Source organism: Tupaia chinensis, unplaced genomic scaffold (assembly GCF_000334495.1).
Source record: "Tupaia chinensis unplaced genomic scaffold, TupChi_1.0 Scaffold146687_1, whole genome shotgun sequence".
Lineage (NCBI taxonomy): Eukaryota > Metazoa > Chordata > Mammalia > Scandentia > Tupaiidae > Tupaia > Tupaia belangeri.
The window spans coordinates 3,092,074-3,119,688 of record NW_006206544.1 but is presented as its reverse complement, the minus strand read 5'-3'; the positions used below and the strand labels follow the sequence as shown (position 1 = coordinate 3,119,688).

The window sequence follows — 27,615 nt, the reverse complement described above, 5'->3', positions numbered from 1 at the left end:
GTAAAGAGAATGAAAGAAAGCACTCTATGTGGGAAATGATCATGATCCAATCCCTTCTCCATTTTTTCCTCTTTTCAAGATTTTGAGCATGCATGCGTATGTGCCTGGTATGTTTTTCAAGACTCTGGATCTGGGACTCTACTTATACAATTGGTAATGTAGCATCTAGCTGCTTTAAATACCAAGTCATGGGGTAACCCACAAATTAGATTATTTATTTATTTATTTATTTATTTATTTGGAGAGATTTTTGCTATAGGGCATGTGCGCTTGCCAGAAAGGCAGAGAGAGATAGAGAGACAGAAAGTGAGAAATCACCCCGTAGGAAGGATGGCCACACCGCAATTTCTTCTCCTCCATTCTTCTCTCAGGATCTTGGGCACGCACATACATGTGCCCAGTGTGAGTTTAAGCCACTGGGTTTGGGACTTGAACCGTGGTCAACTACATGGGAGTCCAGTGACATGGCCATTATGCCAACTGCTGGTCCCAAATTATTAGATTTTTATTATGCCAACTGCTAGTCCCAAATTATTAGATTTTTATTATTGCTATTCTCCATTTTTATTTGTATTTATCCACATGTTTATCATTTGTTTAGTTCATTTATTTTTCTGTAATTCTGACCTTTCTGAAGTCATTTTTCTTCTTACTGAAAAACATTGTTTATAATGGTGGTAGGTTGCTTAAGATAAGAAAAATGTGTCCAAAAAAGTCTATTTTGCCTCAAATGTACCATTGTAAGTTGAATATTTTTTCTTCTTGGCACCTTGACGATATTATTCTATTGTTCTCTACTCTTGTTTTTACCAACCGGTTAATATTATTTGCTTTTTTTTTTTTTTTAACAAAATGTGCCTTTTTCTCTGACTAGGTTCTTTTTACTAACCTGTGTTTTGATTTAATGTAGATGCGTTTTTAATTGTTGTTTGGGATTTCTTTGCTTGCTAAATGTAAGAATTGCTATGTTTAATTAACTCGATTTTTTCCCAGCTATATCTCTCTCATTCACTTATTACTTTCTTATGGAAATCTGATTCATGTTCCTGTACTTTCCTTCATGTCTCTGTAGTTGGCTTCATCTAGGCCATCCTTTTGTCTCTCTCTGCCCACCATGTTGTAAAATTTCTTTTTATCTATCTTATTAATTAATTTACTTTTATACAGTGTCCAATCTGTTCTTTAATGACGTCTGTTTTTTAAAATTTTAAAATTTTAAATATAGCATTTTCAGTTTTACAGGTTGTGTTTGATGTTAATACCCCTCAAATTTACTTAGTCATTTTGATAGTCTCTTGCAACTTACTTTTTTAAATTATTATTTATGTCCTTAAAATATTTTTTCTTTGCTTTTGCCAGATACCTTAAGACAGTAATAATGTTTGTTGACTTTAATACAGCTTCTCAACTGTATTTATTCAAATTATATTATTAATATAGATTCAGTTTTTTTAAGTCACAAATGGGCCTACTCAAGGCAGTAATTTCTTAGGGAGATATTTGTTTTCTCCTTCCCACTTAGAAGCACAGCTGGGAGTTACAAGCTAGAAAACTAACTCTCAGACAATAGTTTCCTCTAACAGCCCATCTTGTCTTTTCCATGAAAGTGTGGCCTTTACTGAGCCCTAAGGCCTTATGAGAGGGATAAGTCTCTGATAATGACCTTTAAGTGAAAAACTTCCACAATTTGCCCTTTGCCACCTCTCCACACACAGCAATTAAAACTACGGTTTAGACTTCTCAGATTTAGTACATCCACGAATCACTGTTGTATGGTACTAAAAGACAGATTCTCAATAAGCAGATCTAGGGTAGGGCCCACTGTACTGCACTTCCAACAAATTCTCAAGTGGTGCCAATGCTGTTGATCTGAGAACCGACATGGAATGGCAGAAGAATGATGACTGAGGACGGCAGACCCCAGGGGCACTCAGTATCTCCACCACTAGTTCAGCTCCAATAGTTTTGACTCCCAGTTTGTTGCTAGCTGAAGATTTCTTTCAACTTTAAAAACTGTCCTATTTTTTAGCATGTTTCCATGTTTTGTCATGTGTAGGTTTTAGTCTACTGCATTGTGGGAAACAGAATTCTCCAGATAAGAGGAAGAATGTTCATAACCTTTGGTATTTATACTTAGGTTGGACCCCGTAAGTACTGTTTATACACCATAAAACACATTGCATTGATGTAAGTTTAGTCAGACACTTCCATGTAGGAAAAGTTGAAATATTTATGTAGATTCATTTTGGTCATTTTAAAAGACGTTTGAATTATCTTTAGTAATAAATGCTACAAAGAAATGAAGACATTAAATAAAGACAGAGTGAAATTTTACATATTATGAATATGACAGATGGAAAATAGATCTTATACAAACATGTTAGAAACCCATGACTTGTCTGTTTTCTTTCCTTTTTTCTTTTTTAAGAGAGATTTTTGCGATAGGGCGTGTAAGCTCACCAGAGAGAGACAGAGAGTAAGAACTCATCCTCCAGAGAGGATGACCATGCCACAATCTCTTCTCCTCCATTCTCTTCTCAGGATCATGGGCGTGCACACACATATGCCCAGCATGAGTTTGAAGCTGCCAGGTCCCAAACTTGAACCACAGTAGACTACACTGGAGTCCAGCGACATAACCATTATGCCATCCATCCACTGGTTCAGACTTGTCCGTTTTATAAGTATGATTTTACTAGAGAAGATACAGTGGTTTTGTTCAAGACATTTAAAAATATTAAAAACTCATTTTATACATTTTTTAAAAAACCTGAATTTCACTTTTGTCTTTGCAATATCTGAATAGATATTTGTCTTAAAAATGTTTAGATGACTTAAACATATCCATCCCAATTCATTTTGTATTACTTTGCTGCTTTGATTAAATATTTGATGATGCAGAGAAATTGGTTACTGATAGTTTCATGCCAGGAAGGTGAGTTCTATTAAAAACTTGCTTTCTAATTACTAAAGTCCAACTGAAATGCCCTATTTTCTAAAAATAATAAAAAGTTAATAAAAACTATGATTATTTTGTTTAACTGCCTTTTAAGATAACCAACTTCTTAAAGGTTATTCTAATCAAAATCTCCAAAAGCTGCTCAAATCAGCAGTGAAAACTTGACATATCTAGTGGCATTTGAATCTTATAAGAACTCAAGATGACACAAATGAATGCTAGAAGCTTGAACATAGGCATTATTTCTAAAACAACATAAGTCCATCTTTTCATTTCCCAAAACAAAACAACTTTTAAAGTACATTCTAAAGATCCCAATAAGAATAGATTTTTTTAAAATAAAAAAGAGCCTACTTTTTTCATGTAAAGATGACCCATAAAAAAATCTTTATTGGAGGGACCAGCAGTTAGCGTAATGGCTGTGTCGCTGGACTCCCACGCAGTTGACTGCGGTTCTGGTCGGGACCCGGTGGCTTAAGACTCATGCTGGGCGCATGTGCTTGCGTGCCCAAGATCCCAAGAGGAGAATGGAGGAGAAGGGATTGCAGTGTGGCCATCCCCCCTGGGGGTGATTTCTTGCTTTCTGTCTCTCTGTCTCTCTCTGTCTGGTGAGTGCATGCGCCCTATAGCAAAAACCTCTCAAAAAAAAAAAAAAAGAAAAGAAAAGAAAAGAAAAAAATTTATATTGGAAATAAAGAAGAGGGATCAGCAGTTGGCGAAATGGCTATGTCGCTAGACTCCCATGTAGTTGACCAAGGTTTGAGTCCCGCACCTGTGGCTTAAACTCATGCTGGGCTTGTTTGCATGCATGCCCAGGATCCTGAGAGGAGAATGGAGGAGAAGGGATTGTGGCATGGCCATCCCCCCTGCAGGTTGATATCTCACTTTCTGTCTCTCTGTCTCTGTCTTTCTGGCAGCTCACGCACCCTATAGCAAAAATCTCTCCAAAAAAAAAAAGAAAGAAAAAAGAAAGAAAGAAAAAAGAAGAAATAAGAAATTGTCAACTAAAATGTACAAATAAAATAATCACAGACAAAAAAGCAGAATGGATTCTTTTAGAAAAATTAAGTGAATGTGAGTTTTTTTTTTTCAAATATAGAAGGAAATTATGAGATTAGCAAAAGGTAAATATATATGCCACTAATGAATAACCAAGGTCATGAAATAATTACTCGTAATGGTTAATGTTTTGAGTTAAGGGAGAAATAATTTGGCTCACTGAGAATTATACAGAACATGCAAAAAAGGTTGTTAACAAAAAACACATTAAGGAAATGTTAGAACAACGGAAACATGCCTGGTTTTCAAAACTGGGTACTACAAATCTGAAAACTACAAAAGACTTTATATTTATCTTTATTGACTTCATTAAACTATTCTTAAGAGACATTTAAGAATGAGACAATTTGAGGAAAATTAAAAGGCAAAAACAAAACAGAAAACATGAACCTGGCTCTTATCAAGTGGGACCAGCAGGTGATGTGGTGGTTAAGATACTGGATTCCCACATGGATGGCAACAGTTCAAGTCCAGATCTGATGGCTTGCCTTCTTACTTTCCCTCTCTCTTTGGTGAATTAAATAATAATAATGATGATGATAATAATAATAAAGAAAATTAAATGAATAATTCTCTTTTTAAAAAAGAACTGATACAAATAATCTTGGGTACAGTTCAGTATAAGTTTGTTAAAACAAAGTAGATGTTATAAGGCTACACCTCATAAATTGTTCAAATTCCTTAATATTAGTAAGAATTGTATATTTTTTTTAAACTATGAATTTCTTGGTGATGGTTTTTCTCTGTAATAATAGTAAAGCAATAGATAGGACAGACGCCAGCTTTTCCAACTCAGTGGTTCTAATAAACACACACACACACACACACACACACACAGAATACTTGTGAGAAATATGAAGCTCTTCCACAATTTTGTCCATCTTCTGTTCATGCCCACATGTAAGGCTAAGTTACAGAGATAGCATCTGTGCTCCTTTTAAAGAGGAACAGAAACAAATCATATTTCTCTCAGTCATTATCTGATCAAAATGGCTAACACTGCATTCTGTGTTCTTCGCTGTTTTTGCTAAGGAGGTGGCGCTTTATCACAGAAAATGAGGAAGCTAGAAATAATGCCTTAAAAGACTTTTATACAGCTTACATTCTAAATATCTCATATAATAAAATTCAAAACAATAAGCTATTAATAACCCATGTTCACATAGCCTTATAAATAAGGCAGTATACTTTGAGAATCTTAAATCACTAATGTTTTTTATGTCTGTGTTTTTTCTCTCCTGTATGAACAGGTCTGCACTAGTCTGCATTAATTAAATTTAAGTAGGATTTCTGAGCCTGGATCATCATTAAGTCTGTGGCCCTGATTTAAATCTGCAGTAAAACATTTCTCCATTAAGTCTTGTGCTTTTGTGTCATATTTCATACACTAGTTGTCTCTTAATTAAATCCATGATGGTCCACCAACACAGACTATTAAAATAACTATACTTTGCACTTGACATATTTATGAGACAGAGTCATAAGACTATAGACTGATACTTGAACTACTCACTGAGAAATGCTAATAAGATTATGATGAAGGTAAGATTAGAACATGTCTCTCCTTTCTCTTCTCTTCTTTCTAGAGATTTATTTTTATAACTGCCTGTTCTCTTCTATTTCAGGTTCTGACTTCTCCCCAGACCATCTGAAAGCTCTTTCACTGCAGAATAACTGCAAATTAATAGTCAGAGGAAACCTTGCAAAGTGTTAATTTATATCACATGATGTTAATATAAACATCAAGCTATAGTCTCCTCTGAGTCTTGCTCTATTCACAGCTGCAAGTACATTTGTTAATCTAGATATATGTTTGCCAAGCCTTTAGGTGTTTGGAGTGGAGAAAATTTACAAGGACTGAAAAGAGAAAATAGCCCTGAGTAAGAAGGCAGTTAACTTTTAGATGGGGTGAAAGGAAGTCCAAGTATGTCACCCTCAGATATACTGAATTTTCAATCTGCTCACCACAAAGAATGATGATCTTTTCCTGGGTAAATTTTCAGAGGACTTATCACAGCATATGGTGAAAGAGTTTCCAGTTTATTTTGTTTGTTTTCAAAGGCCTGATGTATGCTTTGGTTTCTGTTGGATTTCTCTTACAAATACTTGTTTATTTGTTTGCATGTAAAAGGAAACTTTAAGGGTAGAAGTATGCTTAAAGTATCAGGAAGATTCAGATTATTGAAAGCTGTGTCAAAGCAGACTACAGGCAGAAACAATAGTAGTGTCTTCATCAGGTGATCTAACACGAACAGGTATTATCTCCTACAAACACAGAGAGGGGTTCACGGCCTTTAAATCTGTTATCTGTTTCTTACTAGTATCAATCAAAAGATGTTCTGTAGCTATTAAAAATAGCACTGTACAATTCATCATTCAGCTCAATTTTTTTGGTAGAAGTTTTTAAACGTACTGCAAAGTGAGAGATTAGCTTAAAATAAAATATAGTTTTATTATAGCGTTGGTCTGTGGTGAACAATGCGAGTGTGATACAAATTCTAATGTCTTGTCAAGAATCGCAGCTACAGTCAGGCAGCTCCACTAAACACATTAAATCTAATAAAATCACCCTCACGTACTCCTGACACTAGTAGTAATTAAAATAACTTGTTTCAAAAAAATTGGTCCTATACATGAATACTTATTGGCAATTATTTCTTAGTTCTTCAAACCAAAGATAACATAATTTGATTCTCACACAATTTTCTTGTAAATGCAGTTCATATTGGGTTTTATATGCAGCTTAAGACTGTTAATTGCCATTTTGAGCCTCACAGTAAAATAGGGTTCAATATGTCGCTTTTCTCAAGCATAGAGAAATGTTTGAGAAATGCTTGTCTTAGTCTAATGAACTGTGAATAATTTACATCCCAAGTCCTATTTTTCAGTATAAGTGGTTCCGACTTTTCTTGAAGCTTGTAAACCCCAATCAACTTGTTACATTCATCTGATTAAACAAAGCTACGGCAAGGTAGGAAGATGCACCCACGGCTTCTTAAAGGCTGCTCTGGTGTGCTTGCCTTCCTAAGGCCGCTTTTTCATTTAGATCTATTTTTCTTTTGCCGTTCTAGACAATGCATTGTAAACTAAGGATTTTATTTCCCATATTGGAGAGAAAATATTATCTGACTTAAAATATTTTCAGCATCCCTTACCTCCTGGCAGGCACACTTGATAACTTCCTGAATTTACAGAGACCTAGCTGTTCTGTCAGGAAGAAAAAGGAGCTGTTCTAGGGTGTGAACATTTTTCATTTCTGAAAGAATCACAGATATGAGATGTGATTCCAGCTAGTTCAGAGCACGTGTGCTGAGCAGAACTCTACCAAAAAGATCGAGAGGGCGAATCTGCATTCATCAGCCACCACTGAAAACAGCAGCTTTGTGTCCCTGGCATGAGATGGTAGTGCATTTTATCTTGCACGGGAGCTGGGAAAAGAAGCTCTACATAATATCTGCTATGTATTTACTCAAAGCTCATCTTTTGTAAAAGGCGTAATTTTAAAGGGGAGTGGAAATGCATATTAGAGAATGTGTGAATGGGAAGAAATTTTAGAGACAAAGTGATTTTCCTCTTTTTGTGACAGAGGGAATTAAAGTCCAGAGAAATTTAGTAACACATTTATTGTTCCATAGTCATACAGAATGACTGGTGACAGAACAAAGGGAAATCACGGTACCATTTGTTTCATTCTGTTTTTAAGGGAGATTTTTACTATAGGGCGTGTGGACTCACCAGAGAGACAGAGAAAGTGAGAAATCACCCCCCAGGGGGGATGGCCACACCTTCTCCTCCATTATCCTCTTGGGATTTTGAGCATGCACACACACACTTGCCCAGGGGTCCAGGACTGCAACCACGGTCGACTATGTGGGGATCCATCATCATAACCATTATGCCATTAGCTGGTCCCCATGATGTTGATTATTTAAAATTAGGGATGTGAAAGGAGATGTGGGAAATACCTGTAAGAGGACCAGGAAGCAAATGTTCTTTCTCAGACCCTGTTGTGCATGTCTGCCAATACATAAGATCTCTGCTTGAAGCTATGTGTAGGTCAGCTATGCCATTTCTTCATCTTCACTGTGAATACTGAAGGAACTGTATGTACTAGGAAGTGAAGGGGAAGGATGTATTAGTGTTTTGATACCAAAATACCGAAAGTCCATGAAGTTAAATGGCAGCAAGGAATCCCATTACATTCATATGTATAATTCAATACATATTGTTCCTGGGTAAATTGTGAATTACACTGTCAAAAGAATCATCAGGCAGAGCTAAAATGTGTATATCAACCATCCAGAAAGGTCAAGGTATGGAAACTGAAATACAGCTACCAGCAAGAAAGATGAGAAAAACATTGAAGTCATGTTTGGCAGTATATGAGTAACAAGAAGGTAGACCAGGAAATGTCATCACAGGACTGATGAGAAATGATTACTTAAGTCTTACAGGAAATCAGGGTCCATCCAGGGAAAAGTGACAAGAGTACATGATCAGGAGCTGATGAATATTTTCCAAATTTACTATTTAGATTTGGTGTTAAAATTTATATAGCCTTGGGACCAGCCTATGCTGTAATGGTTGTCACTGGACTCCCACATGGCCAACCACGGTTCGCTGTCTCTCTGTGTCTTTGGCAAGCGCATGTATTTTACAGCAAAAATCTCTCTCTAAATATATATATATGTATAGTCTTGAGGTCATCAGGTAGTGTGGTGGTTACAGTGCTAGATTCCCGCATGGCCAACTGTGGTTCAAGTCCTGGGCCCAGAGGCTTGAAAATTATAGCAGGTGCATGTGAGTGCATGCCCAAGATCCTGAGAGGAGAATAGAGAAGGGATTGTGGCATGGCCATACCTCCGAGGGTGATTTCTTACTTTTTCTCTGTCTCTGTCCAGCAAGTGCATGTGCTAAATGGCAAAAACCTTTTAAAAAAAGGTTATATAGCTTCTGCCCTAACTACTCTTTCAGCTGTAGGCAATATGCATGATTAACAAATGGGCATAACTGTGGTCCCATGCACCAGGTAGGTTTGAACTGTGGACTTGCGTTTGTGAATGCCTGTTCTAGATAGGATGATCAATAGAGATAGATAGATGGTAGGTTAATAGATGAGAAATAGGTAGATGTAATTATTTATATGAATCTTTTCCCCTCCCAAAACAACAAATCTCCCTATTCCTGGAGGTGTATCTAAAATATACTCTGAAAAAGACAGAGGAGTGTAGGCTTCTTCTTTTTTTTATTTTTTATTTTTTGGAGAGGTTTTTGCCACAAGGCGCGTGCACTCACCAGCCAGACAGAGAGAGACAGAGAGACAGAAAGCGAGAAATCACCCCCCAGGGGGGATGGCCACGCCTCAATCCCTTCTCCTCCATTCTCCTCTTGGGATCTTGGGCATGCACACACACGCACCTGGTGTGAGTTTTAAGCCACCGGGTCTGGGACACAAACCGTGGTCAACTATGTGGGAGTCCAGCGACATAGCCATTACGCTAACTGCTGGTCCTGAGGAGTGTAGGCTTCTAATAAAATAGCTCTTATGACACAACCAGCATAACTTCTAACAGTATAAATCAGATAATATCTTTTGAAGACTAAAATTCTCCCATGGCTTTCTTCACAAGAAGAGCAATGTCCAAGGTTCAGGACCAGGCATAGCTCTCCGATTTCATTTTTTATCATTTTCTCTCTCATTCACTATACTTTAGCCAAAATGCTCTTTTGATTTTTCAGACGTGAAAATTGACACCAAAGTCTTTTAACTTGATGTTCTTTGCATTAAACTCGCTTTCTAAAATCATAGTATGATTAGCTTTATTTCAATATTCAGATCTCACTCAGCTCCAGTGCATAGTCATCAGAGATGTATTCTTTTTTTCCTTTCTTTATTATATACTCATGTTATACCTGAAATTCCTTTTTAAAAAAGATTTGTTTCTTTTCTCTCTCTTTTTGTTTGTGTTTTTGCTATAGGGTGCATGCACTCACCACAGAGAGACAGTGAGAGACAGAGAGGGAAAATGAGAAATCACCCCCAAGGGGAGGTAGCCACACCATAATTCCTTCTCCTTCATTCTCCTCTTGGGAATTTTGGCGTGCATGCATATACACCTGGCGTGTTTCTCAAGCTACCAGGTCTGGGACTGGGACTGTGATGTCTGCTATGTGGGATCAGCACTTTAACAACTATACCATCTGCTGGTCCTATTTCTTTCTTTCATGGAAGAGAGACAGATACCCTTTTCAGGGTCACATTATGCCATAACAGGGTAGCAAATGTGCTGAGCATGTTGAGGCTGAAGTCAAGATCCAAAGCCATGGCCTTCCATGATATGGCTCCAATATAAGGCAGCACTAAGCACTACCCTACCACCTGCACTACTGCAGGGTCTATAAATTACTTGAATTACTTATTACTTTAATATTTGCCTCTGTCCAGTTTTTGTTTTGTTTTGTTTGTTTTTATCTAGTACTTGTTATCTATCAAAAACTCTACTACATTTCATAAACACTAGCTCCTTGGAAAACCCCTATGCTGTGAGTACTACTCTCATCACTGCTGAACAGGCAAGAAAACTGAGGCACAGAGAGGGTAGGTAGCTCTACAGAGGCTCACAAAGACCAAGTGGCAGAACTTGGATTCAAACCCAGGTATTAGGGCTCTAAAGTTCTTCATTGGTATACTGTGCTGTATCAGACTCAGCCAGTGTGTGGAACTCTTAGGTTTTAACAATCATAAAGCATATTTATTTTCTATTGTTGGAATAATTACCTCAAATAAGTGACAGGAGACAATACAGGCTTATTTTCTTTCAACGCTGGGGGTCAGAAGTCCGAAATGAATTTTACAGGATTAAATTCAAGATGTAGGCAGTGCTAGAACCTTCTGACTCCAGGAAATAATCTGTTTCTTTGCCTTTTCTAGTGTTTAGAGGCCAAATGTATTCTTTGGGTTATGGCCTCCTCCTGTATCTGACTCTGGACTGCTTCCCTCTGTGTCTGTTACCGGAGGACCTCTGACTGCCCCTCTGCATGTCCCTGCATTCCATTTACAAGGACACTTGTTATTATATTAGACCCACATGGATAATCCAGGTTTACCTCTCCATTTCATTCAACATTCTTAACTTAGTATCTGCAGCGTCACTTACCATTTAAGCTAACACTTGCAGGTTCTAGGGATGTGAAGAACTTTGAAAGGCTAGCACAAACTGTATCTGCCCAACTAACCAAGTACAAAGATAATTTAGAAAGTTTGTGAAAAAGAGAACTAAAAAAAATTTTGGAGAGATTTTTGCTATAGGGAGCATGCGCTCATTGGAGAGACAGAGAGCAAGAAGTCACCCCCTAGGGAAGACAGCCACACTGCAATCTCTTCTCCTCCATTCTACTCTTGGGATTTGGGGCATGCATGCACACGTGCCAAGCCTGAGGTTTAAGCCACTAGGTCTGGGACTGAAACCGTGGTCAGCTACATGGAAGTCCAGCAATGTAACCATTACACTATCTGCTTGTCCCAAAATGGGTTGATTCTGATGCCAAAAAAATTAAAATCTATGCGTAGGTTTTGTGTAATATGCATTTTCCATGAGCTTTAGAAGAAGACCTTTCTTTTATTATAAATAAAATGCAAGTGGATTTGTAATTTTGCTACCACTCAAGTGTCAACTCAGTAAATTCTAACCTGGCCCCTTACTCTAGATTGCCACCCCACGCCCATTCCCATCGTCTCGTTTCAGCTTGCTCCCATTTTCCCCATGGCACCACCATCATTCCCAGCTATACAATTTGCTGTCTCTCTGCCACTAGAACCTAAGCTCTTTAAAGGAAAGGACTTTGATGGATTTATTCACAGATGTACCCTACATCTCGTGCCCAAAACACTCTCTAGCACATAATAGGTGCTGCATAATTATTTGATAAATAACAAATAAATGAATAAACATCAGTGCATAGATCAGCTCCTGGGAGACTAAGGAATGGTTAATGAGATAATAGCTTTGTTAAACTCAGTGTTTGACCATTTAAAAGATATTTACATGGGATATTCTGCTACAGTCTTATGATATTTTTATTGAACTCTTTGTGATGACAAATACACACAACCTAATATATGCAAGGGACAGAAGGTAATGTCTGGCATACAGGAGAGACATGATAAAATTTGCTAAATAAATTAATGGATCACAGATCTAGATACACCAAGGGTCAGCTCCTTTGTTAAACTCATAGCTAAAAATGAATCTCTTACTGTGCAGAAAAAAAATTCCCTATTGATTATACCAAAATTCTAATATAAAAGTATATTCTAATCCTATATTTAAATATATATATATATATGTCCTATATAATTTTCAGTGCTATTTGTATATTAATATCTTTGTGTTTTTGAGGGAGATACAGAGACATAGAGATGGAAAGATGATTAAAATATCAGTATACTAACCTGTAACTTTTTTTTAACTAAAAAATTTTTTAAATTAGAATTTAGTCTATTGTTTTTGATACCAGAACTTCCCAGAATTATTTTGACAGGCATAAATAGGGGCGTTTATCATATCTACTTAGTTACAGGGCCAGGGACTTTCAGTCTTTTTATTAGAAGCAATATGATCTAAGAAGGACTATTCTGATTTCTCAGACCACACCCTGATGTGTCACTGAGATGATGAGTAAGACAGGAAAGCACTGCTAAATGCAATCTATCCAAAAGTCTGAAATCAAGCAGCTCAGTATTTGGTCATGCTCATCTCAAAAGATTTTTTTTAGCTGTATTAGTTTCTAATCCTGTCAGCCATTTTGATATGAACAGATAATATGAATAATATGAAAAAACTACCTATATTACTATTTTGATTCTTATGAACTGAAAACTATTATTTTTACTTAATTTTATGCTAAAAGAGTTCTAGGTTGGACAGGAAAATAGAGTTTGAAGAGTTAATCAGCTCATCCTCCCGTGAATTTCTTTGCTTCTTATCACTCAGGGGAGTATTTGTAACTTGTATGATGAGCTCCTTACATGTGAAAGTTTTCCTTAGTCCTAACTATTCAAAATGGGGAATTTTAAATTCTCGTGAATTTTAAATTCAAGTAACCTTGTGTTATTGCATTGGTGTGTCTTAATTTTAAATCAGATCAATAGTTCATTCTGTTTAAATAAACAGCAGCATCCAAAAGCCTGGAAATGCCTTTTACTCACCCATCCTTTCTCTATCTTTTTAACATTGAAATGATCACTAAACTGGAATTGTGAGTTTTTACACTTGAATTTTTAAAACTAAAAGTTGAGTTGGCAGTGATGTTAAAATTTATTGGCCCACTTCAGTAAAAAAACAAAATCTACAGATGGACTTATAATATTTCATTTTTATTCTTATTCTACATAGCTGGACTCCTGCTTAAGTAGGAGGTGTGGAAATTAATTATTTTCCTCCCATGTGTACCATCCTCTTGTGGCTTCTGTCACAAATCAACACACTGTGTGGTTTTATAACCAGAATTTCGCCTCCAAGAATACCTCGATAAATGGACAATGTCACCATCTAACTTGGTGATTGGCTTGTTTTAGTCAAGTCTTTCTCTATCTCTCTCTCTCCTGTATTGAGACAGGGTAAAACAATATCATTCATTGTATTTATAAAGTAATAGAGTTCAAAAGAAAGAAAAGAGACAGAAATTTCGATCCAAAAGGACCTTAAAGATCATTTAGTCTACCCTCTTCATTTGTAATAAAGAAGTTAGTCTGGAGAGTTTGAGAGGATGGTCCAGGGTCCCACCGATGATTTGAGGCCAAGTTGGTGGTAGAATTTAATGACTTTCCATGATATTACTCTCTTCATCCAGTGAAACAAAAGCCCATCAGCAGTAGTAAAGTAGATACAATAGTGGGGGCCGTATGTGTATGTGCTAGACTTCATGTCACACAGCAACTTCAAATCAATTAATGGCCTCACATTGCCTTGAGCATAAAGTTTACCCCTGGCATGTATGTTCCTTCATGATCTGTCTCTTGACTTAACAATTTCCTGTGTTAAGACTAGCTGAGGGGACCAGCAGTTAGTGTAATGGCTATGTCACTGGACTCCCACGTAGTCGACCACGGTTTGCATCCCGGACCCAGTGGCTTAAAACTCACGCCGGGTGCGTGTGCGTGCGTGCCCAAGATACCAAGAGGAGAACAGAGGAGAAGGGATTGTGGCGTGGCCATCCCCCCTAAGGGGTGATTTCTCGCTTTCTGACTCTCTGTCTCTCTCCGTCTGTCTGGCGAGCACATGCACCCTATAGCAAAAACCTCTCCAAAAACAAAACAAACAAACAAACAAAAAAGACTAGCTGACAGGCACTCTTATTAGCACTTCACTAAATATGCCATGGTCTACCCTACATCCTCCTCCCTGTAAATATTATTTATCCCCTCTTCCATTAGCTCTCTTTTGTCAGAAGCAACTGGCTAATGCCACATCTTTCATCATCAGAACAAGCATTGCTTTCTTTAGAAAAATTTCCTATGCCTCTCCAAATCATTTAAGGACACTTCTCTGTGCCTTCCCCGTAATAACTGTCCTTCACATCATTTTTACATTACTCATAGCATGAATTTTCTGGAATCCTTCATTGAGATGAGTTCTTTGGTCATTTCTGCATTTCTAGCGCCTAACATGGTGTCTGACCTTGGTAGGTATGCAATATGCATTTGTTGAGAAAATAAATTATAAATGACATGCATTTTATGAATATTCACACTGATCTTTCTCCCCATTTTATCTATTTCCATCTCCATGCTTAGAGGCAACACTTTGTAGACATTTACCCACCTTCTACCATCACTTCTCTTTTTTGTTGATGAACACGCAGGTCCTGGTAATAAAATAATTCCCATAAACTCTTTAATTGCTTTTATTTTCAACTATAATTCTCAGGGGCATATAACAAAGACTAAGTCTATGCATCACAAAGTGAAGTGGGGATTTGGCAGTCTGACCATGAATTGAATCAATGTAGATAACCTACCCAAATAATTCAATTCCTGCCATAGAAGAAGTAAGTTTGTCTGGAATTGTATCTCATATTTATATTTTGTTAAGAAACATAACATTTATGCAAATTTTCTGAATCTCCACATTGAGTTTATTCATATTTTGCTAACAGACATAAAATTTGTGGAAATTGTCTAAATTCTTCAGATTGAGTTCTTTTTTGGGGATCTTCACAGTGAGTAACAAATTAATGAGATATATGTTGAGCTTCTACTTCATATTAGTTGTACTCATTGTCTAAATGATGAGATTTTTCCTCCTGAAATCTCACCATTAAAAAGAAGGGATACAGAGAACCAGCAGTTAGCGTAATGGCTATGTCGCTGGACTCCCACGTAGTCGACGACGGTTCGAGTCCTGGATCCGGTGGCTTAAAACTCATGCTGGGTGCATGTGTGTGTGTGCCCAAGATCCCAAGAGGAGAAAGGAGGAGAAGGGATTGCGGCGTGGCCATCCCCCCTGGGGGGTGATTTCTCGCTTTCTGTCTCTATGCCTCTCTCTGTTTGTCTGGCGAGTGCACGCGCCCTATAGCAAAAACCTCTCAAAAAGAAAAAAAAAGAAATAAAGGAGGGATACAAATAAGTCTCAGATGAAAGGAGTCCTGTTTATGATACTGGGGGGAAAAAAGCAAGAAAAAATGAATTCAGAATTAAATTTATTACTACTTTCAACCAAATTATCATGTTGTAAGTCATAAAACTCTAAATGATATTAAAATGTCTTGCTTAGTTTATTAAATAAACTATAATGAAATCTTACATATATATATCATGTTTTCAAAAAGAAACTAAAATTTTAGGCTATTTTTCTAAGTCTTAATTTCTAGAACTAGAAAACTTTGTTCATGGGAATATAGCAGACATAGGGTTTCTTATATAGTTACTATAAATTCATAGTTTATTTTTAGATGGTCATATAAAATTTCAAGTTATAATATTTTGAGATGACTGGCTAACATTACTAAATTATTCAAGTATAGCATGTTGTAATAATTTGTTCTCACATGCAGAATGACAAGTGCTTAGAAAACTTAAAATGTATACTATTATATATGTGTTTTTTGTGAGAAATAATATGTTGCAGCTTAAGAAAGAAAACCAGATATTCTTTTCTGTTTAGAAAGAATCTTTATCTTCTTTTTCTTGTTTGTTTTATTTTTTTAAATTTGAAGAATAATTATAGTCACAGAATAGACATAGGAATATATATGTGTGTCTTGCCAGATCAAAAGCTAACCATAATGTCAAGAAAAAGCAAGATATTATATCATGCAAAGTATTTCTTGCATTTTCAAGACATCTATTCACTAGCAGTTTCTAGGATGTCCATTTTTCTCTTGATAACTGCTACAATCCATCTTGCAAAGTGATAAGATTACAGAAGTTTGAGAACACATGATGATGGTTTTCTTCATGGGAAAGACAAAGAGACCATTTGCAAAGGGACTTCTGTGGATTGGGCCTACTTTTCACGACAGTTTTCCTCCTCGTGTAGTGAAATTAGAATCAAGCAACCAGGTACTTTATGCTCTTTCCATGAATCATCATGAGGTCTGTTAGAGGGTTTTACACATACAGGTCAGCAATTGCTGGAGAGTGAACAACATCTGATATTCGGAGTCAGAGGCATTTACATTCTGTCACCACATTTCAGGTGCATTTTTCTACAGAACTGTTTGAAATTTTATCTGCAGTAAAGAATAATAAGTGTAAGGAAAATGTAAGGAAAGAATAATAAGTGGTCTTGAGATGACTTGATTATGGTCTAGGATCTGATAGGAGTAAAGCTGTTAACTCTAAGCAAATCACTGTATTATTATGACGATTTAATGAAATAAAGTGTAGCATTCTTTGTAAACTAGCACATAAAAATTATTCATAATTTGGATCATACTGGTAATTTCTATTTCTTAGCATTTTCTTGTATTTTTCCATTACTCATTTAAAAAATATCTATTAAGTATAGAAATTTTACCTTTTCATTCCTTTAACTATTTCCAGACTACCTAGAAAGTATTCAGTTCCCAGAATTTTCTGGGAAACAATAACTAGTTTAACAGGTATTCTGGAAATTCACTGGTATTTGAAGCCTTCTGACCCATGTTATTTATGGTCTTAAAAACTTTGTTTTATGAGATGCTTATAGCAAATCTGGCCTAATTGCTCAATGACAAGATGTTGTTCAATGAATTAATCATTGATGCCATCAGTTTTTTTCTATGAAAAGAATTAATGTTATTATTCCAATAAAGATTAGAGTTGAATCAAACCATATCTATAAAGTGTGCTAATAACATTGTAAGTGTTTCTACAAAATTAATTTTTTAAGCTATAATCATCGTTACCTCAGGTGTTATTCTAATGCACCACAGTATAATGTTCTATATGGTTTGTGCTGCATAAAGTCATTACTGTATATCCTGATAGATGGAATAGCCCAACTGTTTCCCATTGTGTGCCTATCTTCTTTCAGCTTTTAGAGAGGTGGCTTTTTCAGCTAGCAATTGCATAAGGCTTTGCTTCTACAGTAGTAACGGTTTCATGTCAGAGAGGAAAATGGGCTTGGTTGTACCTGTGGTTTGATGTAATGGTTGTTAGGCACGGATCCACGAGAGAAATTTCACATAGCTCGGAGACATTCAACATCTGCCATAAGCCTTGACCCTATTCTACAGCAGTGTCTGTAAGCTGGGGGCACATGTTATTGAAGGATGTCTGATTCCAAGAACCATCACAGCTGTCACTGGGGTTTATTCAATCCACTGGCTGATATGCTTATCATAAAACCACAAACCTTATATTGACTCATGTTCAGATCTTGACTGTTCCCATTATACAAGAAAGAGTTAGAAAATAAACACTTGTAGCAGTTTCAGCTTAATGCTTTTTGGAATTGTGTTGGCTAGACAGCAAATCAAATATTCCCCTCCCTTCTTCCTTCTCTTTCTACTCTTCCATTAAAACAAACACACAAAAATCAAATAAAGCATCAGATCATAGATCTTTGTGGTCACACTGCTAATGCTTGGATGCTTGGAACTTGAAAATTAGACCTACGGAGCAAATATGATTTTTAGCTAGTACAGATATGTAAATCAGCATATGCTTATGGACAGAGACCAAAAAAAAAAGAAAAAAGAAAAAAGAAAAAGAAAGAAAAGAAACCAGGCCTGGTAGAAATCACACTATTTGAAAGTAAGACTACGCAGCGTTGTAACTACAAGCGCCAATGCAGTACTATTGATATTTAAGGCTCTCAGATTATCACAGATATGCAGGGAAAAAATATCCTAGAAAGAGAACGGAAGTATGTTCCTAACATATATACTAGGTAGATCACCTCATGTGAGAAACTCTTTCAACTAAATAGTATTTGTTATCCTATTTCTTAATGGTCATTAGAAATTCTTATACAATTTCTATAATTATTTCACTGCCATAAAGAGCTAAGATTCTGGGGGAACAGCAGTTGGCATAATGGCTATGTCACTGTACTCTCATGTAATTGACTGCGGTTCGAGTCCTGGACCCGGTGGCTTAAACGCAGGCCGGGTGGGTGGGTGTGTGTGCCCAAGATCCTGAGAGGAGAATGGAGGAGAAGGGATTGATTGTGGCGTGGCCATCCCTCCTGGGGGGTGATTTCTTGCTTTCTGTCTCTCTCTGTCTTTCCGCCCTATAGCAAAAAAAAAAAAAAGAAAAAGAAAAACAGCTAAGATTCTGTTCTTATAGCCATCACCTTGCTTTATGTTTAGCTAGGAAGAGCTACCCCCAGAATCATAGTGTTGTTTATACCCTCTTGGAAATACACTTGGCACAGTGTTAATGGAATTAAAAGTAAAATGCAATATATCGCAACAAGAAGTTAGGTCAAAGCTTTTAGACCAGGTAGCACCTTATATCATCACACCCAATGGCCAATAGTTACTAAATCCTTACTCTCGCATTGGCTAAACATAGGAAAATTATCTGGGTTTGAGGCTCCCCCAAAAACTCTTCACATGCTGCTCTCTCAATACATGACATACTCTGTTCATCTGCGCTGAGAGCAACCGTCCTGTCCTGTGTGTTCCAGCTCTCTCTGCTTTCTGGAACTGTTCGCATAGCTCCTGCTATGCCCATTCCCTCTACAGTCCAGCACAGAAATCTTGCACACAATATATGTCATAAAAGGAAAGGTAAACATCTTGATTCTTCTCTCTCTTTTCTTCTCTGTATCAACAACTTAATCCACAGTATGATTTTATTTATGCCAGACAGGGAATCATTATTGACCATAGAGGAGTCTCTTAAAAACCATTAGCAAATCTCCATTTCTCTGATACTCCTACATCTTACTATAGAATCGACTCTAGTTACCAGCCATTGTTAAGTTATCAGCTCTCCCTTGATATGTATTTCTCTTAACTATCCTTGGAAGTACTAGTTATCACATCTGTTTTCCATTTCAGGTTCTCTAAAATGTGATCATAATCAAAGGAAAAATGTTATTTTAAAACATTTACTGACTCCTGGAACCAGCAGATGGCATAACGGTTACATTGCTGGACTCTCATGTAATTGACTGCAGTTCACGTCCCAACCCAGTGGCTTAAAACTCACTCTTGACATGTATGTGTGCATGCCCAAAATCCCTAGAGGAGAATGGAAGAGAAGAGATTGCAGTATGGCCATCCCTCCTGGGGGGGGGGGGTGGTGATTTCTTGCTTTCTGTCTCTCTCTCTCTCTCTGGCAAGTGCACATGCCCTATAGCAAAAATCTCTCTAAAAAAAAAATACATTCGTTGACTCCCTTTGCCCTTAAGCAGATTCTCTGCTTGTTCAGTCTCCTGAGATTCTTTGATGAAGTCATGCTCACCCTGTCCTGAACTGAAAACTGGCCCCATAATGAACACCCTATGATAATAAAGACATTGATAGAAAAAAAAACCTTTTCATGACCTGCAAGTTGGTCAGTAGAAATAATGGTTTGATAGTGATACGGCTTTAACAGTAAGTTTCTTCTAACTCTTGTTTTGCAATACAAAAAAAAAAAAAAAATTAATGGATTTTATCTGTTCTATGGCTTCTGGGAAGTATGGGTTCCCTAGGCTCTTCTTTCTCACTCTGTCACTAATCCACTGTTAGCTATGAGTGATCCTGATGCCAGGTGTATATGCCAAAGACCCCTGATTTGTAAGCCCAGCCATGTTACACAATTATCAGGAGAACCACACCGAAATGTTGATTCTTATACCCAACATCCTATCCCACACCTACTGAATTCAAACTTCGATGGCGGTGGTAAGAGGAGCAGTTCTCAGATCAGGAAGTTATTAGTCTTTACATTTTTTGAAATAAATATCCTCTCTAGTCAGCTCAACTCTAATCTGCTGATTTGCATTTGAGCATTACTGTTAAACCTTACTTATTTTGTGGGAAAGTGAAGGAAATTGGGCAGAATAAGATATCAGTCCTTTGGTAAAGTCAAGGTGGCTTACCTCTGTGCTTCATTTTCATTTTGCAAGACCACATTCTGTCATGAGAGATTTGATATGTTTGACATGGATATATCAGACAGGAGTTACATGAAAAAAAAACTTTTTGTAGTAATTTTCCCACTCCAGAGACAGAAATTAGCAACCTACCTTTATCTACTAAGAAATATCAGGAGAATATTTATTCATTATAACTTTTTTTTTGAGAGAGAGATTTTTGCTCTAGGGTGGATGTGCTCCCCAGAGAGACAAAAAAAGAGAGAGTCAGGAAGCAAGAAATCACCCTCTCAGGGCTAACGACCACATCATGCCACAATGCCTTCTCCTCCATTCTCTTCCCAGGATCTTGGGCATGCACATACACATGCCTGGCATGAGTTTCAAGCTATGGTTGAGTACGTGAGAGTCCAGTGCCTTAACCACTATGCCACCATCTGGACCCATTACACATGAATATTTACTGTGAGTGCACTATATATGAGGCACCACATAGGTGTTCAGCTTTCCTGGTTGTACCCTAATGGTATACTGTTTGTATTGTACTTGAGAAGTGGGGATATAGAAAAATCCTGAAGCAAAATCAGCCCTGCCAAGGGTGGGGGGTAGTGGTGGTATAGCATGGAGTCTCCCCTGATAACGTAATAGGAAAGTCTTTAAAAGGTATTCAGCAAAAGTCTACTTGGGCACAGAATTATTCACCAATAGGGAGAGAAAACTTTCTTTAGAATGGCAGTTCTAGAGAGGATATCCCCGAAAGCAGACAGGGCAGCGACCCTGTCAGAATGGCAACAGCTTTTGGGTGGCAAGGACTGTATTGCAGCTGCCTAGCCTTTCAAACGTCATCCAAATATTCTGTCTTAAAAGCATATTCCTAATGCAATATGGATCTTTGTGATTTTTTTATTTTTATAATCTTTGTGGCTGTTTCTCTGTTCTTTATTAAAACTTTAATATGATAGATTGTTTATAATATGCTTAAATTCATAATGAAGTTCAGTATTCAGGGTGGACCAAAGAGCACTTGTCCAGGTTTGTGGTTAGAGAAGTGACAGTGTTGAAAGGTAACTCAGTCCTCGTATCACTTCCACTTGATGGAGAACCCAGTACAGGGACCGAAGACATCTTCATTCAACCACAAAATTCCTTGAAGACATAGACAGTGTCATTAGCATGATTTGTAAGGATAAATTTGTTTGTAAGCAGAGTTATTTTTTCTAAATGTCCTAATAGAATCATACTTACTGATAAAAATTGCACTGAAAACAATAATAAAATTGTGACAGTTGAAGTGTATTCGATCCCAGAACGTACTAAGAGAGAAAAGAGAGTGGCTCAACATTCTGCCATGATCTTGATTGAACTCATTGACACCCATGGATGCCCCACAGAGAAGAGTGTTTGGTTCTAAGGATTTTTTTCCCAGCATGTCACATTTGAAGTTTCTCTTTTCTTCCATATTTATTTCCACTATCTTTTTGAGGATTTATTCTCTTATCCTGCAATACTTGAAGGGTTAGCTCATCATCCTCCCTTCTTGTAGTTTCTCACATGGCCTCTACAATTTCAATTTTCAAAACATCACTTGATGGGGCTTTAGACGTACAATGGCTTCATTCAACCACTGGAGCCTGCATCCATCACTCTTCTATGGAGTCTGCCTAGGTCTTCTCTTCGTCTGAAAGCATTTGTTCTCTCTTTTGAACACTTTCTGTATCCTTTTAATGACATTTGATGCAATATTCCTTTTATTACAATAATTTCCTTTCATAGCCTGTCTTCTGGACTCTGCTGCTCTATCGTTGATGGCATGTCTGTGTCTGATTCATCTCTAATTCCCATCAGGCCCTTGGAAGAATGCCAAGCACATGGGAGTATAAAACTTTCCTCAATGAATATTTGTAGAATGAACCAATGAAGAATCATGGCACTCTAGATATAGTACTGAAAATTTCAGATTCTATGGCCAGTGCAAGCTATATAAAATAGACTTCTTCAAATACATTTATCAACCTCTTAGAACTCTATAATCTTATACCTAAGATTTTATGGTAGCCCGAGGTGCAACATATTGTAGAGCATGACACCTGGGATGTTGCTCTGTTTGGGTGGCCAAATATTTACAGAACACTCCAGTAAACCACTGTCTTGGTTTTTTTGATCCCTAAAATAGGGATAATTATCAACCTTATGTTTTTGTTGCCATGGGTGGCTGAGACACTATGTGAAAATGCTACGGAAAGTACCAAGAACTACATAAACATTACGGTTATTGTCTTATTTTACAAATGCCAGTGACTGCATTGATGACTTGCTTGTCTGTTTCTCCCACATTCTTACATGTGTAACTATATGGACAAATAAAAATATGAGGGAAAAATCCACTTAAACAGTAGCCAGACCAAATATTTTTAGTATTCTTTACTATGCTTCTAAATATTTAATAGATTATTAGTAGATGCAAACACAGAAGACACTATTTCACATTTGCATGTTAATGAAAAATCATGAATTATACATTATTTGCTATGTAGAGTAGTGGAAACAGTATTCATTTTTTATGGCCATAAAAACTTAGATTGTCTCCTGAAACACACATCAAATCCCCTTCTGTAATAGCGCCAGAAAGATCTGCAAGCTTTTAAAGCCATCTCCAGCAAAATTAGATAGATTTGTTTGTGCCGCTTTGCAACACGCTAGTGTGAAAGTTCATTTGTAACAAAATAGTTTTAATAATGTCATTACTAATGTATATTTGGTCATCACTAAAAAATGGGGTTTTAATATGAATGTTTCATTTTAATAAACGGCAGAGGAAGCAAGTTGCCCTGAGGCATTATACACCAGAGAACAGCCTGATTGTGTTAGATTCATCCAGAACACTGAACAGCCCAGAGACGGTCCAAGAAAAAACAACTGGCTTTATTCAAATGATTAGACTTACTGCAGCTCAGTAGTGAGATTCACACATTCTCCTATTATTTCTTGACCTTGTGCCAAAAACTCCCACTTACAGTAATAATTAGAATTAGTGTTTCCAGTGCATGCCTCCGTCTTCCTAACAAACAGTGAAAAAAAAAAAAAAAAAAGGGTAGTGCTAACAAACTATGCAGTTAATGAACATTTTTCTTTACTCTGTTTGATTAATACAGCTCAATTTTCCTAGCTCGTTACCATTATGGCCAAGTTTGTCTACCTTCTCTCTTACTAAATCAGTGTAAGTGTCATCACTAGTACTGTCGATCCTACAATTTTGAAAAGAACCAATGTTTCTTTCTACCTCTCATTAAATTCTAAGACATTCCTTTTATTTTTCTGGTCCAAGTGCATATGTAATGTTATCTTTGACCACTGTCATTCTGAGCTCTATGCGTTTTTGGTCCAGTAACTTGGAAAGCTGTAAATACCTCAAATATTGAATAGCAAATGTTGGAATTACCATATAGTACAAATTATTGTGCTTGCTATTTTAATGAGAGGCACGGTTTGTGAAGGTCTAGAAGAGCTTATGAAATCTTCATAGATGTTGATGATATGCCTCTGTCTACACTGCCTGTCTGAGCCCCTCACCAGACTTCTCGTTACACTCAGTCTGTACTTCCGCGCAGGGAATGGCGAGAAGGGAGTCATGTCATATTTATGCGTTTAGTGATTCTTATAGCACTGCGGTTATTACCACTCACAGAAGCCTAACACATACATCCAAGGAGTTTACCCTTAGTTGGCAGGACCTAATGGGAAATCAAATAGAAATCATAAGGTGTGAAAAACAAACAGGAGAAAAATAATCAAAACTTTTATTTTAAAAAAATTTCATAGAATAAATCTGATTGCTAAACCAAGTGTGATCTGAATCCCTTGACAGAGTTAGAGGTCAGGATTGGAAGAGCCAAATCCGAAACCAGAACCTATAACTTGCCACTAACTCATTTTCCTCTGCCAGAATGAGGAATCAAGTCGGGGGAAAATTGGAAACTGTGAACTTTAGTTTTCTTATTTATAAAATTGCAAGGGTATTTTTAGTCTGTTTCTCTGTTGCTATAACTGAATACCACGAAAAGAACAAAGGTTTATGCAGCTCGTGATTCCTGAGATCCAGGTCCGCAGGCAGCACCTGGTGAAGGCTGTTTCGTCGGTGCAGGATCCCTGCAGTGCTGAGGCAGTGTCAGTCATCCCATGGCGAAAGGAGAAGAGTGTGTGTTGGCTCTTCTCTCTCTTCTTGTATAACCACCAGTATTCAATCATAGGGTCCCTATTCTTATAGACTTATCTAATTATAACTATCTCCCACCTCTTAATACCATAGTCAGATTCAGATTTCCCTCTCTCAATGTCATAATAGCAATCACATTTCAACATATAAATTTTAGTAAGACACATGGAAACCATAGTAGAGAGCAAAACCTCTACTTTAATCACCCCGTTCTTTTGTTGTCAAGAACAAATACGTGACAGTGAATCTTGTACACTCTACATGGCTTCCTGTTGATGGTTCACAGCAAGAGCCTGTGTGGTAGGCCCATCACTGCAATGCCCTGCTTCAAGGCTTCTCATGGCCTCATGTAGCACCAGGTATTCAGGCTCCTTCCAGGACTCGCAATGCCCTCCAAAGCCAGGGCTTTGCTGTGCTTTCCAGCGCAGTCCAATGCATTCAATAGCTACCCTGGCCTGGAAATGGGCCAAAAATCACTTCACTTCAGGACCTTTGAATGGCATGTTCTTTTCTCAGATCTTACATGGATGGCTTCTCTTTATTCTAGTCTAGTTAAATTTCACCTCTTCAACTGGCCTTTCTTATCCACTATCTAAAGTATTCTTTCCCATAGCCCAGACTATTATCTTTTCATGACCTGAAATTATCCTCCTCACTTACTTTGTTTACCTGCTTATTGGAGGGTCTTCATAGAATGTAAGTTCTCTGAGAGTAGGACTATAGCCCGTCATGCTCACTGATTTAAAGTTGGCACCAAGAAAAGTACCCAGCCATACTAGGGACTCAGTAATACTGACTGAATGACTGAACGCAACAGTTCGCAGTTCACAGGGAGGAGTAGATAACAGGGAGGGACCAGATGGTGTTTGGAGACCCAGAAGACCACTCTTTTTGTAAACCATCCCAAATGTGTCCTGCACCCTCTACCTATGGCTTCTTTTTTTTTTTTTTTTTGGAGAGGTTTTTGCTATAGGGCGCGTGCGCTTGCCAGAAAGACACAAAGAGACAGAGAGACAGAAAGCGAGAAATCACCCCCCAAGGTGATGGCCACGCCACAATCCCTTCTCCTCCATTCTCCTCTTGGGATCTTGGACATGCACGCACACACACCCGATGAATGTTTAAGCTGCTGAGTCCAGGACTCGAACTGCGGTTAACTACATGGGAGTCCAACGACATAGCCATTACTCTAACTGCTGGTCCCCCTCTTCCTATGGCTTCTGGTCTCTCCCTATCTGTACCTCCCATGTGTCTACACTCTATCTTCTTTCTAACGATAAATGATAATAGTAACAATAATTGAGCCCAGCATGTGGCTAAATATTTGCATGTGTGATCTTATTTAAATCCTCAGAATAGTTAGCTTCTGAGTAAGCTGAATATTGGAGAGATTAAATAATTCATTAAAGATCTCACGGTAAGAGGCAGGGCTTAACTCAAATGCATGTTGGTTGGATATTCTGTTCTTTCCTGAAGAGTTGTTTTCTCCTTAGCAAAGTCTTGGTGGAGAGGGATTCAAACTGCTTGATTCAACACAAGTTGAGTCACTTTTCTCTACCTTGGAACTCTCAATCCTGAATGATGAGTTGACAAAATAATCAGAAAAATGAATTGGGTAGAACACACTCATGTTTTCCAATTAAGGTATACAGTTCATCAGAAACCTATGAATGCACTATGACTAATAAGGGGCACCCCAGACTGGTGACTATAATACTTTATTTTATGGAGCACACACATTAAGCATTAGGCATTTGATGTTTTGCACTAACTCTATGAAATAGATACTATTACTTTTTCTTTTATTTTTTGTAAAGCATAATTTTTTTCTTTTTTTTTTTTTTTTTTTTTTGCTCTAGGGCATATGCACTCACTGGAGACACAGAAAGCAAGAAATCATACCCCCAGAAATTGGTCACTCTGCAATCTCCTCTCTTTCATTCTCCTTCTGGGATCCTGGGCACATGTGCATATGTGCCCAGTGTGAGCTCCAGGCTATCGGTTTGGGGACTCAAACCACAGTTGACTAAGAGTCCATGACATAACCATTACACCATCTGTTGCTCCCAAGATAGATACTACTTTTATCCTTATCTTAGAAATGTGGAACTGAGGCACAGTGACAACCGACCCCATATTATACAGCTTGCAAGTGGTGGAGGTGGGATTTAGACTCCCCAGGGTGACTGTACAGGCAGTATGCTTAATTGCTATGTTAAATGGAGGGGCCTATGAGACACTGAGGGCTGGTTTAGGTGGTCTATATGTAAAACTGTGTAGTCTAAGGTAAGCCCTTAAATAAAACATGCTCCATTTTTGGCAAATTAATTATGTTTTGTTCTTGTGATTATTTTTAATATTAGAATAATAAAAAACATAGTTGTAGATAAATAAGAACCTATTTTTCATTTGATACAGATGAGACATCAACCAAACAACATCATTAATCACCTTAATATATCTATCATCACCACTTTCTGTGGAATTGTTTCTTTCTCTGTCAATGAAAATCATATGAAATAAAACAATTTATTAAAATAAATCATGCAAAGAATTTACTGGCATGTTCAGTTTCATTTTATTTTATTTTATTTCATTGCTGTGGAGATCTCAATCATATAGATTGTAGTTAGACCACAGTTTCATTAAACTACAATTGCTTAAATAAAACTGGATTTTTAAAAGGAGTAGAAATAGGTGTACAAAGATGCCCAAAGTAAAGGCGGTTTTAATGAGACATTTTTTATTAAAAGTGTGGCTTTTAAAAAAAGAGAGAGAGAAAGTCAACCAAAGGGGAATAAATATTACAGAAATGTGTGGATCAGGCAATTTAGTAATTAACCACCAAATTTCTGGATGATAAGGCAGAA

At 37.3% G+C, this 27,615-nt stretch overlaps 1 long non-coding RNA gene across 1 annotated transcript in view; it reads left to right on the top strand.

The window, feature by feature from the left end:
* The window catches only part of LOC102481983 (uncharacterized), a 108,443-nt gene that overhangs the window by 80,501 nt on the left and 327 nt on the right, over positions 1–27,615 (top strand). The gene's annotated exons all lie outside the window — the stretch shown is intronic.